The 18,625-nt window shown below is 34.4% G+C and overlaps 1 long non-coding RNA gene across 3 annotated transcripts in view; it reads right to left on the bottom strand.

The window, feature by feature from the left end:
* Positions 1–8,824: 8,824 nt before the first annotated feature.
* Positions 8,825–18,625, bottom strand: part of LOC116168791 — a 52,705-nt gene continuing 42,904 nt past the window's right edge. For 2 of the 3 annotated variants that reach the window (XR_004144841.1, XR_004144842.1), the window contains exons 4-5: positions 9,462–9,587; positions 8,825–9,398 (exon numbers count right to left, since the gene is read on the bottom strand). This is a non-coding gene — a long non-coding RNA (uncharacterized LOC116168791). The remainder of the gene's footprint in view (positions 9,399–9,461; positions 9,588–18,625) is intronic. The other variant, XR_004144843.1, reaches the window with a different exon arrangement.

Consider the following 18,625-nt stretch of genomic DNA (forward strand, 5'->3'; position numbering starts at 1 on the left):
AATTGTAAGTCTAATTTTTCTGCGCATGTTTTGGAGACGAATCACTCCTTTGCCATTACTACGACCATTGAATATCCAACTCCTCTGGATATTCAATGCTACGACATATCCACGATAATTACAAGAATTTAATTAACTTATAGCAGTTTGAAATATTTCAGTCGATTCAAGACCAGACTGTAAATGTATTAAATGAAATAATTGTAGAATGCACACCTTTCTTGATAAATGTTGCTGGCCTTCGTCGATAAAAAATTTGGCAATTTATCCATATTTATTATTCAGTTCGTAATTGAACGTAGTTGAATTAGATGCTTGTTTTGTTTTGTAATTGTGTAAGGTATCACTTCGCTAAAAGCTGTCCACTAATTAACTTTTTGTAAGCTTTGATAATCGCATAATTTGCCGAAACATATATGTATATGTCAGCCTTTATTTATTAAATTATAATGTGGTGAAGACTTGGTGTTTTTTCCTCGTGGATACTTAAGAAGATTCTTACCACATACGAGCTATGGATCATGTTCAATTGCAACTTCTCGGGTTAATAACCCGATGGAAAATTTTTACACTACAACCACTTCTCCCGAAGATACTCTTTGAAACTATTGTGCGGAAACAATGTAACTAATTTTTTCATACCGAAAATCTAAACTCCTTTTTAATTTAAATCTTGCGATCTCCCCTTGATTGCTGAGAGACTTCATCTATTAAATTTTCAACTCTGAATGATCCCCTCTTTAATTTCTGAGTAATATTTTTACGCCCAAAAATGCCAATTATCACCAAAATGGCGATGTCTAAATTTCCATATTATTTAGCGTCGTTTGTACTACAAACGGTTTTAAGGTTGTTAATCATAGCCATCTCATTCACAAAATAAGCTGAATCAAAAATTTCCATTTTGACTTTATCTCCTGATGAGCCTAATCAATATCCCTATTAAAATGGATGTAAACTGAGCCCTAACCGAAATTCCCGTGGGTAATTGATGATTATAGAGGAAATTAAAAAAACAAAGACACATTGATAAATGATGCGCAAAATTACCTACGAGCTCATGATACTACAGGCGAGCAGTTTGTTTTTTCCTCGGTTAACCGAAAACCAATGGGAGACCTGCAATAATTTTTTAAACAAAGAAATAAATCCGCTAAAATTATTTCTGCAGGAAATTCAACAATTTAAGTACAAACCTGAATGCTTTCGTTACAACATTTCAGTGTGTACTGTCATTTCTCGTTCCACATTCCCTTTAGATTCTCCTGGAGAAAAGTAACACTTTGATCTCTTAAATGGATGATAAACACATTGATTTATCTACGGATTACCTACAAGATAGTATATTATATACCAAGGGACTAAAGTGTGTGTTTTAATCCTGGGTGTGCAGACTGTTTGCCCGAAACATAGTTGAGGTCGAGGGATTAGGACGTACTTTAGTTCTGTGGTATTACGCTATTTTTCCTATTCCTGTAACCAGCTGCAGCAATTTCCATATTAAAGTTCAAATTTGTAAAATAAAAAATTGTTTGACTGTAAAATCAATATACCTTGAAATCGAACTATTCTTGAAGTATTCTTGAAGCATGAAAATTCAAAAAATTATCTACAACCCCTCTGACAATCTAAGGAAGATCTCCGAAAATTTAGAAATGTAAGGAATATCTGGTGTGACGAATATGTCACGAATCAAAAAATGTGTGAAGAATATTTTTAAAGATTTGGAAAACATTCAATTATTGTTTTAAGGACTTGTGAAAAGCTTTCAAGTAGGTACTAAAGAAGAATCTGGAAAAAAAGGATCTTTTAAGGATAAATCAAAATATACAAAGAACATCTAGTCTATGATGTCAGATTTATCATGAATTCTTGAAGCATTTCTGATTATGGCCATTAAAAATTATTAAAAGAATGATCTATTCTTTTTATTTTGCCGCTACCTTGCAGTGGCAGACATTTAGGCGGAACTTTTGTGCATGAACCCGCGTTTCCCTTAGCCGCAGACCCACTAGAGTCTAAACCAAGCTGGATTCTCCATAGAGAATCACTGTGCAAAAGGGTTCTTCTTTCAAAAGTGGAAAAACCATAAGCGTACCAAATTTGGATCATACGGAAAGAAGTAGCACACAATTTGCCCATTATTGAAACTAAGCCACATAACATAAATGTATTGCAATTCTCCACAATTCAGCTCACTAACATTCTCGGCAGTAAGGTGCAAAGGTAATTAGGTACCTTTTCGCCCCCCAGAAAACGGTATCGCCTCTTCATTATTCCCACTTCTAAATTTTTTTAATGAAATGTAATTTGTGTTAACATGACATTTTCGGAGTTCTGCATTTTTCAGTAACGTGTAATAAATTCAGAGTTAACATTATAAATTGATGACCCATACTACGATTGAAAACTATGATTATCATTTTTACAAAAAGGCTCGATAGCTAAGCCAATACTTTATCGGTAATATCCTATAACACTTCATAAATTAAAGTCATCTCAAGTTTTATAGGCATCATGCTAGCTACAATTATTTATTTATAGGTGGTATATAATGCCTAATTGATAAACCTTGTGTTATTCGCAGATCACTATTACCTGCTGGAGCAGGTTAAGTATGCTTATGACCTTTTGGTCGTACGTTGAGAACATAATGAAATACGACTCTTGCCACCTGCTACATAAAATACCTGCTTTATTGGTAAAAATCTGCACGCCATGTATGGATTTTATACTAAGTTGATTAGTCTTTCTAGCACCTCTCGAAATTTACTTCAGTTTGACTAATTGCTTGAAATTTTTAGTGTTGCCAAGAATGATGGTTATTGATTCGTGTTATTTTTATCAATGTGTGTGGTTCGGTTATTTTAATTGATCGTGGCTGCTCATGAAAGCTACTGAAATTTACAAAATCACGTCTAAAGCATAAATTTCTGCGGTAAAACACGACCGCATACTGTTATTTATTAACCTGTATGGACATGTAGAAGTACATTTTTTTATGGTCACCTGCGTCCCAGTATAGTCTCTCACACAGCGTCAATACAAGACAACTTAATTAATACTTTTCTTATTGCTTAATTCAAATTGTAAATGAATTTAAAAATTTAAAATGCACATTTCGTTTTTTTTTCAGTTAAAACAGAAAAGATGAAGAATTTTGAAGTTTCTGGGATGGCTTGGTCAATCTCATCTCGGTGTAATGCAAAACGTACTTCTAAAAGAGGCGGGGAGGGGAAATGCAAATCAAAATTACTTTTGTTTAAGTGTTATTTTCGGTTGTAGATAACCTTCATCCGGGTCGTGTGAAGATGAAGGGAGTTATTTCCTGCAGTTTATATAACAAACCTACCTATGCACGTATACGTTGTTACATAGTATAACCCTATTAGAGGAGAAACGGTTAAAAATTACGTGCTCTTTAGGTATAATTAAGAAAATTGGGACACGTGCGTTAAAGGCACGCTGATAAGTGTCACTACCGCAGTCCGTATGCTTAACAACCCTTAATTTGGAAATTAAGCGTGTAGTAACGAACATCTGACGATATCGCCTTCTGTTTTGTTTACCACACACAATTAAAGTAATTAGGATTGCCGTATATATTGTCCTTTGGACGATTTCGTTCTTGTAATTTTACTTATTTATAATTAAGGTTCGCTTTCCTTTACCTAAATTCTTAGATATTACTTTACTGCCTGATATTCAAACGTATCGACCACGCTGACTTCATTATTAGTATATTTAACTGCATGCACTTGTAGTCCAGCCAAATTAACTCCAAAACTAACCTAAACTGGATGCTGCCACTCGATGAAACCAAGTGTAGGTATTACATATGTAAAAAATCCGGTGAATCCGAAAATCATGGTTCCCCTGGTCGAAATTTCCCGGAACATATTGTTATAAACAAAAAAACAAAAAAAGGGGGAAGTTAAGTTTTTTTCGCATTTGACTTCAAATATCTCGTTAACTCTGAGCTCTGAGGGAAAAAACAAATAGAAACGAATTTGTTTAGAATCGAATTTTCTATACAAGATAAATTTGGTCCGGGACGTTCATTTTCAAATGTTTATCTTTTTAGATAATTAAACAAATTAAAAAAAACCGTATTTTGTCTTTGAAACTGGGTGACTCCCAGAGCGTTCTCAATTTTTTTTACACACAGTGGAACCCTAAAACAATTGTCCCGATTTTTGCAAATCGAGGAAGTAAAATTTTCTTAGTTAAGTAACAAATGGAATAACTTCCGGAATATAACAAGAAAGGTAACTCTATAATAGACATAGGCCCTTAGCACTCTGATTGATAGAAATCAATCTCTCACCGTTGCGGAGATCCCGATGGTGAATGGTAGATTTCCTTGATAATTTTACCCCTAAAGTATTACGTAAGCCCACGGGAACATCCCTTGTACTTCACAAAAATTAATCTGAAGGAAAAAATGTAGGAACTGTGGAAACTAGAGGAAGTAAGACGCACAAACGGAAGATTTGAAAAACGTGTGTAGATAGGTAATATAAGTGACGAATAGGAAGTCATAGGTCAGTCAGAGTTAGAAAAAATGCCCAAAGCATCACACACGTGAAAAGACGGAAATGCAAACATCTACACGATACAACAAGAAGTAAAAAATCTTTCTAAGCTATGCGAAAATGTGCTTCATGGGTATTACGGGTTCCCTTCTTCCATAGTCTTAGGATGTGACATGCAAAGCGACAAGAAAAGGAGTCTGATAAAGTGACAGGCGACCGGACAAGTAGGCAGGTAAAGCTTATATGACTGCCACAGTCATGGAAACTAAAACTTCCTGACATAAAGTCTGCATGAAAATGTAAGGTTTGCTGATGATTTCGGATAAAGGTTCTTGTACAAAATAACGGCGCACAAATTTATGTGTTCTCTCGACAGGCTTTCGCCCAATTACGGAGTGGCCCGCATAATACTTTTTAGGGTTGTTATGGTTATGGTTGTTTATCATCATTGGTTACCTTATATCAAACAATTTCACTACGATTTTGCTGGCCCTTTTCAAAGTTAGTATTTTTTCATTTTGGTGGATGCCCGAAATTCATGCAATGAGAAACATAACACCTAAGTTGAAATGTTAGTACATGTCTGCTATATTCTCACGTTTTGGGTTCCCTGATTACCTTATTGGCGATAAAGACAGTCAACTAGTGTCTAGCGAATTAAAAAAAATTTTAGAATCACGTCATGGTATCATACATAGATGTACTGCACCTTACCATCTCGCGACTAAGGGCCAGGCAGAAAGTCACTCAAAAACTTCTTGCGTGAATGCGTGCGATGTTTTATGATAAACCAAAACATCCAACAATCCCTGATGCACATTACTAATACAATATAGGAAAATGCCTCATACCGCATCCGGACATAGAACCCAGCGTTATTATTTCCGTGAAATTAAAACAAAAATTGATAAAATTCTACCAAACGTTACGCCTGTTACGCATTACCCAAACTAAAAGTTACACCTGTTCAGAGATCAGAGTAGGATGCTTGATGTGGGAGTAGTGGTAGTAGACTAATTTTCAATGCCACTTTAGGAACATTTTCTCGTTATGAGAAAATATTTATACCTTCCCCATATATTCTTTAATTAATTATTAAAGAATATATGGGGATGGTATAAATATTTTCGCATAACGATTACCATTCGCCCCCATTTTGTGCACTTTAATTCCAACGTTATGGACGGCACTCATTTGAACATTTTCTCCTCTAGGCACGGTGGTGTTAAATAAAAAAATCCTTTTCTTTTAAATTAATAATTTTAGATAACAAAAAATAATAATTCTCTAAAACTGAAATTGAACATTAGAACGGTTTTTCCTGTTTTTCAATTTTTCCCTTTAAAAGTGTCTACCGATACGTGGAACTGGACAGAAATACATACAGGGTGTTATGTATGGAATATCGTATATATCTCGGTAAATATCGAATCTGTACAACATTTTTATATAGATATGAAAGTTGTTTAACATTTTATTTCCCGTAATAAGGCAGCATTCAGTTGTTTTTATTTAAGAAAACAAATTAGTAACGAAAAACAATTGAATTTTTTTAAAAGGCAGTGCACACTTTTATTAGACTAATTTGATAGAGATTTTTTTTTCTTTTCGATGATATAACATGTTAGTAGGTACCCTTATTCAACAACATTAAAAAAAAAGTTTATTCTAATTAGATCAATAACATTAATCCAGATATCCTACATCAAAATAAAACAAATGAACATGTACATTTCTTATTAAACCTTGAAGACAAAATGAAATTAGCAGTAAAATGGTTTTAATCGCAATGAATGTTCAAAATGTTCACCATAACTGATGCAAGGTAATTTCTTCTACACGCGTCGTCATTGAAAAGAGAAAAAAAATCTCTCTCAAATGAGTCTAATGAAAGTGTGCAGTGCTATTAAAAAAAATTCAATTGTTTTTCAATTATCATTTGTTTTCTGAAATAAAAACAACGGAATGCTGCCTTATTATGGGAAATAAAATGCTAAACAACTTTCATATAAAAAAATTTGTATACAGTCAATATTTACCGAGATATATACTATATTCCAAACATAATGGGCACCCTGGATATTTGTTCAACGAACATGAAATACGAAGTTGCTAACGTACATGATTCAGTAGCTAATGATTCTACCAAATTCAGGGAATGAGCTGCACACGGGATATAGAATGTCAGCTTCTTTCCTTATTTTTTTCATCATTAAAGGAAATTCCATTCCATCAAAGTTCAACAGCACTGGAGAGTAACTGCGTTGACAGTGTACGTCTACGTACTGCTCTATGGCGTACAATATTTAACATCTGACTGACACCCCTAAATGGTCGGCGCCCCAAGGTGCATGCCTACCCGGTAAACCGGCACTGGTAATTTTATAAAAAAAACACATTGATCTAAGTAAGAGTTATTGGGGAGAATTCAAAAAGAGGAAATTTGAGATGGCAGTGTTCCTTTTCCACCAATCACAAGCCAGCACCCCTTATATATTGTAGGTACATTACCATAGCAGACTGCTATGGAAACTCCGAGGATTATTCTGTAAGTATTTTACCATCGGGGGGGCATGAGATATCACTGAAAACTGAAAATTTAAAACTTCTGCTATCAGAAATCTGCTATCAGAATTTCTATAACACACTAGATGTAGAACGTAGAAGCGACAGGCTACTACTTTCTTTTATTTCTTATGGACGCCATGTTGGATTTTTACAGAATGAGATAGTTCACAAAAAAAAAGAAAAATAATGACGTGTCGCACTTTATACTTTCAACATCAAATGTTTGACATTCATTTTTCAACAACAAAAATCCACGGGTAACTAGATTTTACTGAATCAATACGGCTATGATGGCGATGCATTCAAATGATTTCTTTTTTTGTTCTCTCATTCTGTAAACATTCAACATGGCGTCCATAAGAAATAAGAAAGTAGTAGCCTGTAGCTTCTACATCTAGCGTGTTATGGAAATTCTTATAGCAGATTCAGATTTTTTGAAAAAAAAGAAGGTGCGAACGGGAATTGTCCATTTCCGACCGTTTAAGCTAGGGAAAATGAAAACGAAATTTGCATTTTCGGTGAAAATATTAGTAGGTACCTATCTCCTTATACTTTGATACAAGTTCGATATGAACATCATAATGTAATGCGTTGTAACGTTAAAACCGCGAAGCGTAGCCGAATGGTTTTATACTACATTCATTATAAGAAGGTAGTAGATGGCGCTGTGTTTGAAGATAAACACACACAGGAAAAATATAAAACGGCACCAAATTATTGTAAAGTAGAAATATTCAGCACTGTGAACAGAAATAAACCTTTGACAATAACAGCTAATGACACTTCGGCAGTTTAGTTGGTAACATAAACTACCACCTTACAAAATTCACCAGTTGTTTTATGTTTCATTGTAATACTGACTCATGTTTTAACCAATCACAGTGAAGGTCAAAGCTTCCCTATGCTTTCTACCGCTACCTTCTTAAAATGAATACAGTATAGTTACATAAGTTTCAAAAATTCAAAATTATCAAGTGCTCATACCAGTGGTTGTCATGGTAATCGCGTTTGTCAATGTTGACGTTCTCGGTGAAAAATAGTAGGTATATAGTACTTATCATTTGCGTTCTTTTATTTTTTATGAATTCATAAATAAATAATAATTATGAAAGCCGGAAGGAGATCAAAGTGACCATGATAAGTCTGCCGTAATGACAAAAAACTATAACACTGTTACTTGTGTTGCAAAACTTGTTTGCTATTTCTCTTGTGTACTAATTGATTTACAGCAAAATATACAACACTGGGATCTGCACCCATTGCAATTTTATCGGTTTATTAATTTTTAAAAAAAAATTCAAAGTTTAAAAAAATAATTAAAATGTGGTTTTTTCGCGACCCAACTTATTCTCTACAGATAATTCTGGTTCTAAGGCATTATTATATTCTTCCGGATTGTCAAATAAAAGTACAGTTTAAGAGGCTCAACATTTTCAGGTAATATTGCATACCGTATATTAGAAAAGTGAAGCAGCATTTCCACCATGAGCCATTACAGAACACCACGCTTGTTGGCTCGATACTCAATAAAACTCAACAGAAAAAATAGATAATAAATGAAAATGTAATAGGTTTCAATTAATCAAAATGTTTGTTTGAAGGAGGGATAATTGATATGTTGAAAAACGGGTTCTGACGGTTTTATGCCCTGCTCCATTAAGAAAACTTTTCTTTAAATCTACCTAAAAAAGATACCTGTCCACAAATATTTGACGTATAAATGAGATTTTTATTGTAATTTTAAGAATTTACAGTTACAATTATTACGAAGATGCAATCGTTGTTGATTGCATCTGGTGTCCTCTTGAAAAGCTTAGGCCAGATTGTACCAAATTGATGTTCAGTTGAACCGACTTCGGGAATTGGTTAAAACTCTGCAATTGCCTAACCACCTTCTTTCAGTTCAATTGAGTACTGACCCTAAATTACACGAATGTGGTACAATCGGGCCTTCAAATCGGAGTCGTCTAAGAAACAACCCTGCTGAACCTGAATATGAGATGGATCGGTGCAGCCCTTCAGTCAAGCCTACAACAAGATTATTGAACTGAACAAGAAAAAAATGATAAGTAAAATATATATTGTGAATTTGTGGTGGTAGCGGTGGTAGAAAAAGGAATCTGAAAAAAACAATAATACTTCGTTAATGAATTATTTGTCTACACTGTACCACAGATATACGTAATATATCTGTGCACAGTGTTACAGATTCACTACAAAAAGTGAGTTGTTATTGTTACCATTCTGCTCGTTGAGCTGCATGATATCGATCCGAAAATCGTTGCGGCTAAAACGCTGCAAATTTTATTGGTAATTAAAAACCTAAACTATAAAATATTACTAAATGCCACTTTTTACCTTTAGGTTCATTGAATTAGGCACTCGAGAAAGGAACCGTTGGACATTTCCTTCACAATTTCTCCCATCCTCCTTATCGAACTAAGGACAGTATCGGTTCTTAAATCTCGACTTGACAAAGTTAACCTGTAAGCAAAAAAAGCAATTACTTTCACATTTCAATACGTTCACGTACAGGTCAAGAAATGCAGGTGTTTAGTAACTTTTAAGTGTTAAAAAAAACTGATAGGTACTTGAGATATTTTTTAAATAAATTCTTGACATGACCGTGATCGTCAGTTTTGCGGCGTGAAGCTCTTTGTCGGTGTTATATTCGTCATTAGAGTATGAGTCAGCGTTTGGTTCGATGTCTGAACGGCTCTAACTGTCAAACTATCGAAATGTTTGATGCCAGTTAGATTAATGTTTTTACGATATTAGTTATTTCTCTTTCCGTCTTAACTCAGCAATTTTCTATCCATATACATAACTGCTTGTATTAATAATCACAAGCTAAACTCCGGGTCCTAAATTAATGACTTTTAAAAGTAATAGTTCCGTGTGCGCTTTTTTTTGCTCGACACGCACTTTCGAAATTTAATTAATTTATATATATAAATTAAAGTTTGAAATTAGAAGCGAATTCGCCATCCTTCAACCTTAACCACTAATTATAGGTAGGTACGTCGTTTCGGCTAGTCACACTCTCAGAGGGTGTAATTGTACCATACTGTTAGTAGTGTTAACGCCATGAAATTGGCGAAATATGAAATCCCTTCTATATTTCTACTTACGTAATAAAAACCATCACATAAAAACATACAATTACTCAAAATCTTTCACCCACTTACATCCTAACATCCCTGATATTATGCGCTGGAGCACCATTCTGTTGAAAACACATGTCAGCATACTTTGCCAAAGGTAAATTGTCGATCATCTGCCCAATCAGGTTTTGTAGGAAGGTATCGTCTAAAATGGCAGGACTCAATAGCGAACAATTAAAGCCAAAGATTTCGGGAAAATTTCCTAAGTTAAGGGTAAATTTCCCTACAACCAGTAACTCTTATTATTTTTATTAAGGCTCAGTTTGGAAATCGGCTCTCGTCAAAATTCGCATTGAAATCAGTGTTACGAGTTTGTAAATCACCCACACTGTGTACTTTATCACAAAAGGCCGTAAGTTAAGATGCAAATATGTAACTGAAACGAAAGTCAATGAAATATTTTCAGTCCGCATACAACAATAAATGTATAAGAATCGGATGGATCGTGCATTTTAAATCAGAACGTGCAGCTACTGCCGCGAAAGGTGCTGTAGAAAAATAAATGCTTTTTAAAACGCCACCCCTAAGGGGCAAAGCTATAAACACATACTTACGTGTTGCATACACATTGCTATTATTAAAGTTGTAAATTGTCGAGATGATTTCTGCTAATGGCGTGAAAATTACGTATTCAATTTGCAACGTTTCTGTTAGGTAACGCTCATCAAATTGATTACTATTATTATTAAGTAAGTACCGTCACATTTTCGGAAAGCGATGCCTTTGGTGTCCAGCTAGTTATATAGGTATGAGAATGTTTAACATAACAATGTAACGAAGATGGCACTTTGGAAGTGTTTCACACATTTTTTTTATATAAAAAACCACGAATTTCATATTTTAGAATATCAACATTTTATTATTTTTAGCATCAGGAACAAAAGCTAGTACCGTATAACAGGTCATTTTCATATTCATTCTTTTTTTGGTCTTTGCGAATGTTTGGTTACCATCAGTCGAAAAAAATATCAAATGAAAATGTCAACGTTTTCCTGGAATCATTCTCTCAGAATCTTTTCTAATCTATCTACTAGATGTCGTTTCCAGAACACACATGAACGATAAAATGTAGGGGTGTGTAATTTCAAAATACTTTTGAGCAATTAGGGGTTAATTAAATTATGCAGTTGAATTGTTGAATTAAGGAAGACATTGTTATGTAAACAGCTTTAACAACCTTGTAAATATGTTGACGTTTTTGTTGGCATACAGGGTGATTCGGGGAGAAATGAAAATATTTTAAACACATGTCCAGGAATTAGTTCACTGAAACTAGCTACCAGGGGCCTATAACACAAGCCGTACAAGTCTTACAATTGTTAGAATATATTTTACACTTCTAGCTTTTTCATAACACAACTCATTTGCATATATCGAATTCATTAGGACTTGTAGTTATAGTTATAGGCAGATTACTTGTAACTTGTAGACTTGTTACACAATTGTATAGTTTGTGTTATAGGCCACAGGTCTAGTTATAACCGCGCAAATAAATGTATCGATAAATGGGTGGTAGAGTTTTCGAAAATTTAACGTGAACTAATGTTACTGATGTTTTTTTGTAGGTTCATTTTTCTTATAAATTACTATTGTTCAAAATATCTCTGAAATAAATGAAAATCGGACATATCAACTTATTTTGCATATTTTTGCTTCCTGGACAGTGGACATGTTGGTAAAATATTTCCATTTTCTCCCGAATCACCCTGTGTATTGGAACCTATAATATAGTCGGTACAATGAATAAGTTGCAAAAACGGATTAGCACTGATCATTGCTATTACACGTGTAGTTAGGTTTCTTGACGATCGAAAACAGTAAAAGCCTATATCGTAGCGTCTTTCTTAGTTCATGGAGAGATAGGTAAAACAAAAAACCCACATACGTCTTAGCAGAAAGGTTAGGTATTGGAATGGCAACGATATATAACCTCAGGGGCAGCATTAATATAAGCGCTAATCCGTTAATGAAATTCATTCATTTTACGGACTATAGTAATGATGGGTGTTTGTGTTTAATGTTAAATCTCAATTCTAATAGACCAGACAAATTACTTCACTCAACGAAACTAAGTGAAAATCATAGTCCTTCAGACCTTCAGACTGGAAACTCCCGGAACATAGCTGTAAAGAAAAGACGAACAAAACATGGGTAAAATGAGGTTTTTTCGCATTTGACTTTAGAATATCTCGTTAGCTATTGCCTTTGTCTTTCAAACTAGGTGACCCCCAGATCGTTCTCAATTTGTTTACACACATCGGAACCCTAAAACAACCCTATCCAACAATTGTTGGCCAGATGACTTTTGCAAATTGAGGGACTGTGGATTTTTTTTTAAAATCCGAAAAAATTTCTTAGTTAATAAATGGAATAACGAAATAATACAAGAACTGTAACTCCATAATATAAGCGAATGGAAAGCTGTCGAAAAGACATAAAAAATAGGCTCAAATCCGATCAATAGTTCATGAGGAATAGCTCTTGACTTCAAGCTTGTTTCCGAGAAAGAACAAATCATTGCTTTTTTTAATTTGTTTATTTAACTATAAAACCTACGGTGATAAACTTTGGAATATCGTTTTATTATCAAAAGCGGTTACCAAATCCGAATTTAAACCAAAATCGAATGAATTTTACTTAGTAGCAACAATGGTTAATTTTCGAGATTACATAATATACTTTACCCAAAATCGTCCTGAAACCTTCATTTTTATGCCTACTTTCTGTCAGGAAATTTTAGTTTCCATGACAGAGGCCTACGTTTCCTACCGCTTGTCACTTTACTGGCCGCACCTGTCACTTTACCGGCCGTGCCGTCACTTTACCGGCCGCATTTGTGACATTTCCAAATAATGACTCCTGTAGTCACTGACAGATTGACATTAATCAAAAGTTCTATATAAAAATTGAAATTTTATATTAAAATACGATTTCGGGTAAAATTTAATACAAAACTCGTCAGTAGAATGACATTACCTGACTCGGAAATTAAAGTACTCGGCCCCAAAGGGGCCTCGCACTTCAATATTTCCTCGCCGGTAATGTATCATTTTCCGGACTTTTATGTAAATAACTATTCATGAAAAAAGAACAACATTTGAAAATGTTCCGGGCCAACAGCTACATCTTGTAACAAATTCTAACCAAATTCATTTCTATTTAAGTTTAGGCTTCTTTTAGAGTTAATTTGACTGAACCGTGTAGCACAGTTCAGTGGAAGCTCGACTGCGGTACAGGGTCCCTGGTTCGAATCCGGGTTCGGGCATGGATATTTGTAAATGTATAGTGGATTGGGTTGGTAGAGCAGCCTCGGCTGAAACCCCGCCCACTTAAAAATAAAGGCAAAATAAAAAAAAAACTATAAGATTAAATGTGGTCCTTTTTGCATTGAACACAAATTCGATCATATTTAAATTTGAGTTCAATGTTGATTTGTATTATAATTATTAGATGTATTGAAATTTTGTTTAAATTATCGGATTTATTTACTTAGATTACGATAAGAAATTAAGTTATCCACCACTAAAAACAAAATCTACAATTGAAATTACAGGAAGGCCCTTTTTATTAAGTCAATAATCAAGAGAAAGGAAACAAATGAAGGTTCAGAAGACGTTAATTGGTGTTTGCGTTTTACTGAAAGAAAATCGGAGCTCGGGCCAGATATTAGGATTATTTACATTTTATTAATTTATTAAGGTAATTCAGATTTCTTTTAATTAATTTGTTTCAATCGATCGCATGTTCGTGGCATATTGTACGTAGGTCTTCAGCGCCTTTCTTCCTTTTCATCAGCTTTAGTTCTTTGTTTATGTCGAATATATTTATTTAATTTAATGATCCACTCTGTGCTTAACAGGGCTCAATTTATGACCCAAGATATAAGAGTTCTCAAGTTGCATTTTGTATTAGGACCTAGTGGTATGTTCGGTTTGTAATTTGTTAGATCATTCTTTGCAATTGTCCGAGTTCCCCGTGTAATTAAATTTAAGTCTTCATAGAGGTTTTCATTGTAGTGAAGCCGGACGTGCCTTGGGAAATTTATAAACAAAACGTTTCATGTACCTATAAAGGGGTGTTTGAACAAGTGAGTTTAATTAAGCTAGCTGCACAGGTGTTAATGGGGGGTGCTTTAGTGACCGTTTGCCATTTCACATAGCAATATATAAAAAAAGCAACATGTTGTACACTTTCAATGGCGTAAAAGTAACTTTATATACCAACTCTACAATTTCTGATACGATTAATACTTAGTTTTAAAAAATTAATAATTTCAATAGTAACGCAAGTCATTTTCCATGAAAATGCCCAAAAACATTCTCATATAACCATAATAGATTGTTATTGCACGGCGAATATGACACCCCGTTCCAAAAACTAGTACTTACACATAAATTTTTAAAATTTCACATAAAATTCCATGTGAACGTTTCAACTAAAGGTGATTCCATTTCCTGTATGATTTAACATTCACAAAGACATATAAATTACCCAATTCGTAACAACAGTTATTGCTAGGAATCATATCAAGATTTGCTATTTTGAAAACATTATGATTCCTTTATTTTTTATGAAAATCACCTGTTTTATTTTCATTGCGGTTTAGTAAATTTTGGAAAACCACTAAACACCTCACATTTTCAAAATGGCAGGCGTTTAAAGATGGCCTAGTACCTGATATCTGACAAAAAGGTAGGTACTGATCTAATTACTAATATTGTAGAACATTAAATTGTAGTGAACATTCTCCTACTGAAAGTTGTATGCGATTCGCCGTGGCTTGTTTTTTATTAAAACGTATATTTGTGAGTTGTAGAGGGTATGACTTTTAAACGTTCTTTCATAAGGAAAAAAATTACTAATTGCTCACACTGTGCTCATGTGTTTTCTAGGACAAATTGTCATCTTTAATTTTGTATAAAATGACATAGAGTAAATTATTTACTCTAGGAAAATGATCACGTTCATAAAACGCATATGTAGAGAGTGTAAACGGAACTAGGGAACGCGATTTTTTTTGGAAGTTATTCGAAATACAAAAAATCTTTCAAATGAAATTTTTAGTGTTAGTGAAGAGCCGGCAGGGAAGGAATTGATATCTACTCGAACATTCTATTCATCAAGAGTCTCTGGCTTTGAAATGGTCTGGGAAAAGAAGTTCACGAGATGAGGAAGGGTGTTTTTTCTTAAGTTCGTCAGAAACGTTTTCATTAAACGAAACTAAAGAATCAACAGAGGATAACAATTGAACAGTTCCTCTGATGCCGCAATCAGCTACTTTTGCTTCAACCTTCTTAGCCAAGGATAAAGGTTTACGTTTATTCGAAACCGTTTGAAGATCAGAAAAATTAAAACTACAAAGATTTTCTTTTATGATTATTTAAAGAATTATCAGATTTCCCTGCAATTTGAAAGCTCTAAAGGAGAGATTTTTAATAGAGTTAGAAGACTATCATTAATCATTGAGTTCAACTTATCTGCAGCTAATTGTCTGGAAAGTTGGAATATAACTTCTTTATTTGGAGAGAAGTCGAGACATGTTTTCTGAATTTGGAATTAGATGGCTTGTAGAACAAGAATCCTCTTTATGATATCGAAAGGTGTGAGTTCTCAAACCATTAATTTTCTTAAAGGAACCCGGACAAAATTGGCATTTGGAGCATTCTTTTCCTTTAAAATTGCTAAAGATTTCGTTTCATATATTTCCATTTGAAGTGTATGTATTCTGCCCTTATGGAAGAAAATGAACCTTGTTCGTCTTTGAAAGATTTGTTGAATTTTGAACATACAGACGTATTTCGACAGTGCACTTTCAGAGAATCTCTACTCTTTAGATGGCCCAGCTTCTATCGAGTCTTTCTCAGTAATCCTAAATGATGAAAGTTTATTCCAAAATATTTCATTGGATGGATATTTCGATGCTAGGAAGGAGTGATCAGCATCTGACATTGAGATTTAAATCGTCATGTGCTAAAACAAAGCTTAAAAGCTCGAACATGTGACTTGGATTTTAATTTTTAAGCTGCCAAATTGAGTGAATGTTCAGAATAAAAAAGCTCAACAAAGTGCAAAATGCAGGATGCCTGTGTGGCCACTGAGCGAGATTTTCCTCCTGTATGGAGATACATTTTAAATATGCCTATCATCTAGGAGCATTACTTTAGTTGCAGCTCTTTGATCCGTTTATGGAAATGCAAAGAATGACCGAGTGATTCAATTCGCAGTGCTTTTGTGCCAAGACACACGTAACTATTACTAAAAGGAATTTAAAACAAAAAAAATTGTCTAAAACTTAAATTGCCAATAAGCTTGCGTTTTTATTGTGAAAATATCTATGACAGCGTCATTCAACAAACGCACCAAACACTTTGTATCCATAAAATAAACAACATCCAATATTAGTAGCGGAAAAATGGAAAATTACATGCGCCATTTCACGCACGAAAAGATACGCACTTTTTCTCGCAATCAAGCATGAGCTTTTTTCAAAAGACATGCGAGCATATATAAATTTACAGGTATCGTGTCGGTTCATTGCATCTTAGATTACAACATCAAAATCCTTTTGTTACAGTGTTCATCTGGTATCGTGACTGAAGTTAAGTTCACACCTCTTTGAAGTGCTCCGCTGGTTCCTGATATTTCCTTTTAATCAATTTAAACTAGCATATTAATAATTACCGGCACATTTTCTTGTCACGATTCAGTCAGCAGTTCTTGCATATCCCCATTCTGCTCCCGCTCGACGATTAAGGAACTAATTAATTACTGTGATTAATCAGAAAAGTTCCCGTAATTAGAAAGTTTCCTGGCAAAATTAAAATGGCACATAGCTTTTGCTTTAATTCCTAAAGAAGTTCAGTTTCTATATAGTGCGGATTTTACTTGATTGGAAGATACTCTAATTGAGCGATCGCATTTTGCAATAAAGTTTCGATTGCTCCTATTTCTCTGTTTGTTAATTAAAAAGTGGCCCGCTGACTACTGGTAACCATGCGCGACTCTATTACGTGTGTTAGTATTGTGTTAATCAAAAGACCATTGCCAGTATGAATAAAATTTAAATAATTTTCCGCTCGTGCTAAATAAGAGTCTGCATATATCAGATTCCATAAACTCATTAATTAAGGTGGAGTTCTCGCAAAGTTTTGTCTGTGAATAGAAAACGCCTTCACGAGTCGACTTCTGCTTTTCATCATAACTACGTAATAATTACTAAAAAATTTAGAATACATAACTTTATGAATTTACGAGAAATTTCTATGCTAATTTTATGCATGGCCTTATAAGCTTAAGTTTTTCTAATTATTACACGTGCAGTGGTCGCATAAGGCGCACTTAGCACTTTATATCATGCATGAGAGTTTTACATATTGTATAGAGGTACAGGCGACATTTTTTTACACCGATGGTATAGTAGTAATTGAAATGTGAAAAACGGTCACCATAAGAAATAAAACGCAAAAAAAATCAGAAAAATGACTTGTCTAGACTTTTATATGCTCGGAGTAAATGAGCTTTAATTCGGGCGTACCCCTATGATGTAAAACGCGGAGACATCATTGAATGTAAGCATTACAAATTTACAATTTCTTTTGTAAGAAATCGAAGAATAAAATCGATTTTTTGTCAATACTCAAAGAAAACATCAAAGTACTAAAAAGGACGAGATAATTAGTCTTAGGGGGAAAAGTATGTTGCTACATATTCGTTAACAGATTTCAGTAAGTGGCGTTCGTTTGATTAGCAAACCACCCCCGAGCCCCGGCAACTCTATTCTGGAAAGTATACGGAACCCCTGACGGAACCCCATTGTTTCAATTCTTGCTGTAGGCAAATACACCATGACAATTGGTCATACGTGGAGTATGGGTGTATGAAATACTAGTCATGGAAAGAAACCGGAAAATTCATGTGTCATCAGGGTTGAATGTTTTGCGAGAGAACGTATAATGGGGGAGGGGGGATGGATTGAGGGATATGGATTATATCCCCAGGAAAGGAGCATTCAATGATTCATTCCCTACAATCGTTATTAACATTTACCATCATGAAACTATTTGTATACTCAAGAATGATATCTTGCTGGAGAGTATATTCCATACCTCTCGAGCCCCCCGGTTCTTTGTTTTTAGCCAAAACAATTAGTGCTCTTTAGTAGGTACTCACACTATACATTTCGAAAGGGAACACCAGCGCCATGCGGGATATTGGATACTCATCAAGAAAGGAACATTCGGTGGTCCATTTTGCAAAGTCTCACTAGCACAGGGCTTAATATTTTGCGAGGGGACGCAACACCCCGCAATAACCGACATCATTTTAAGGGCTACACAGTTCTCTTTACAAGAATGCAAC

The sequence above is a fragment of the Photinus pyralis genome, unplaced genomic scaffold (genome assembly GCF_008802855.1).
Source record: "Photinus pyralis isolate 1611_PpyrPB1 unplaced genomic scaffold, Ppyr1.3 Ppyr1.4_LG4, whole genome shotgun sequence".
NCBI classification, from domain to species: domain Eukaryota; kingdom Metazoa; phylum Arthropoda; class Insecta; order Coleoptera; family Lampyridae; genus Photinus; species Photinus pyralis.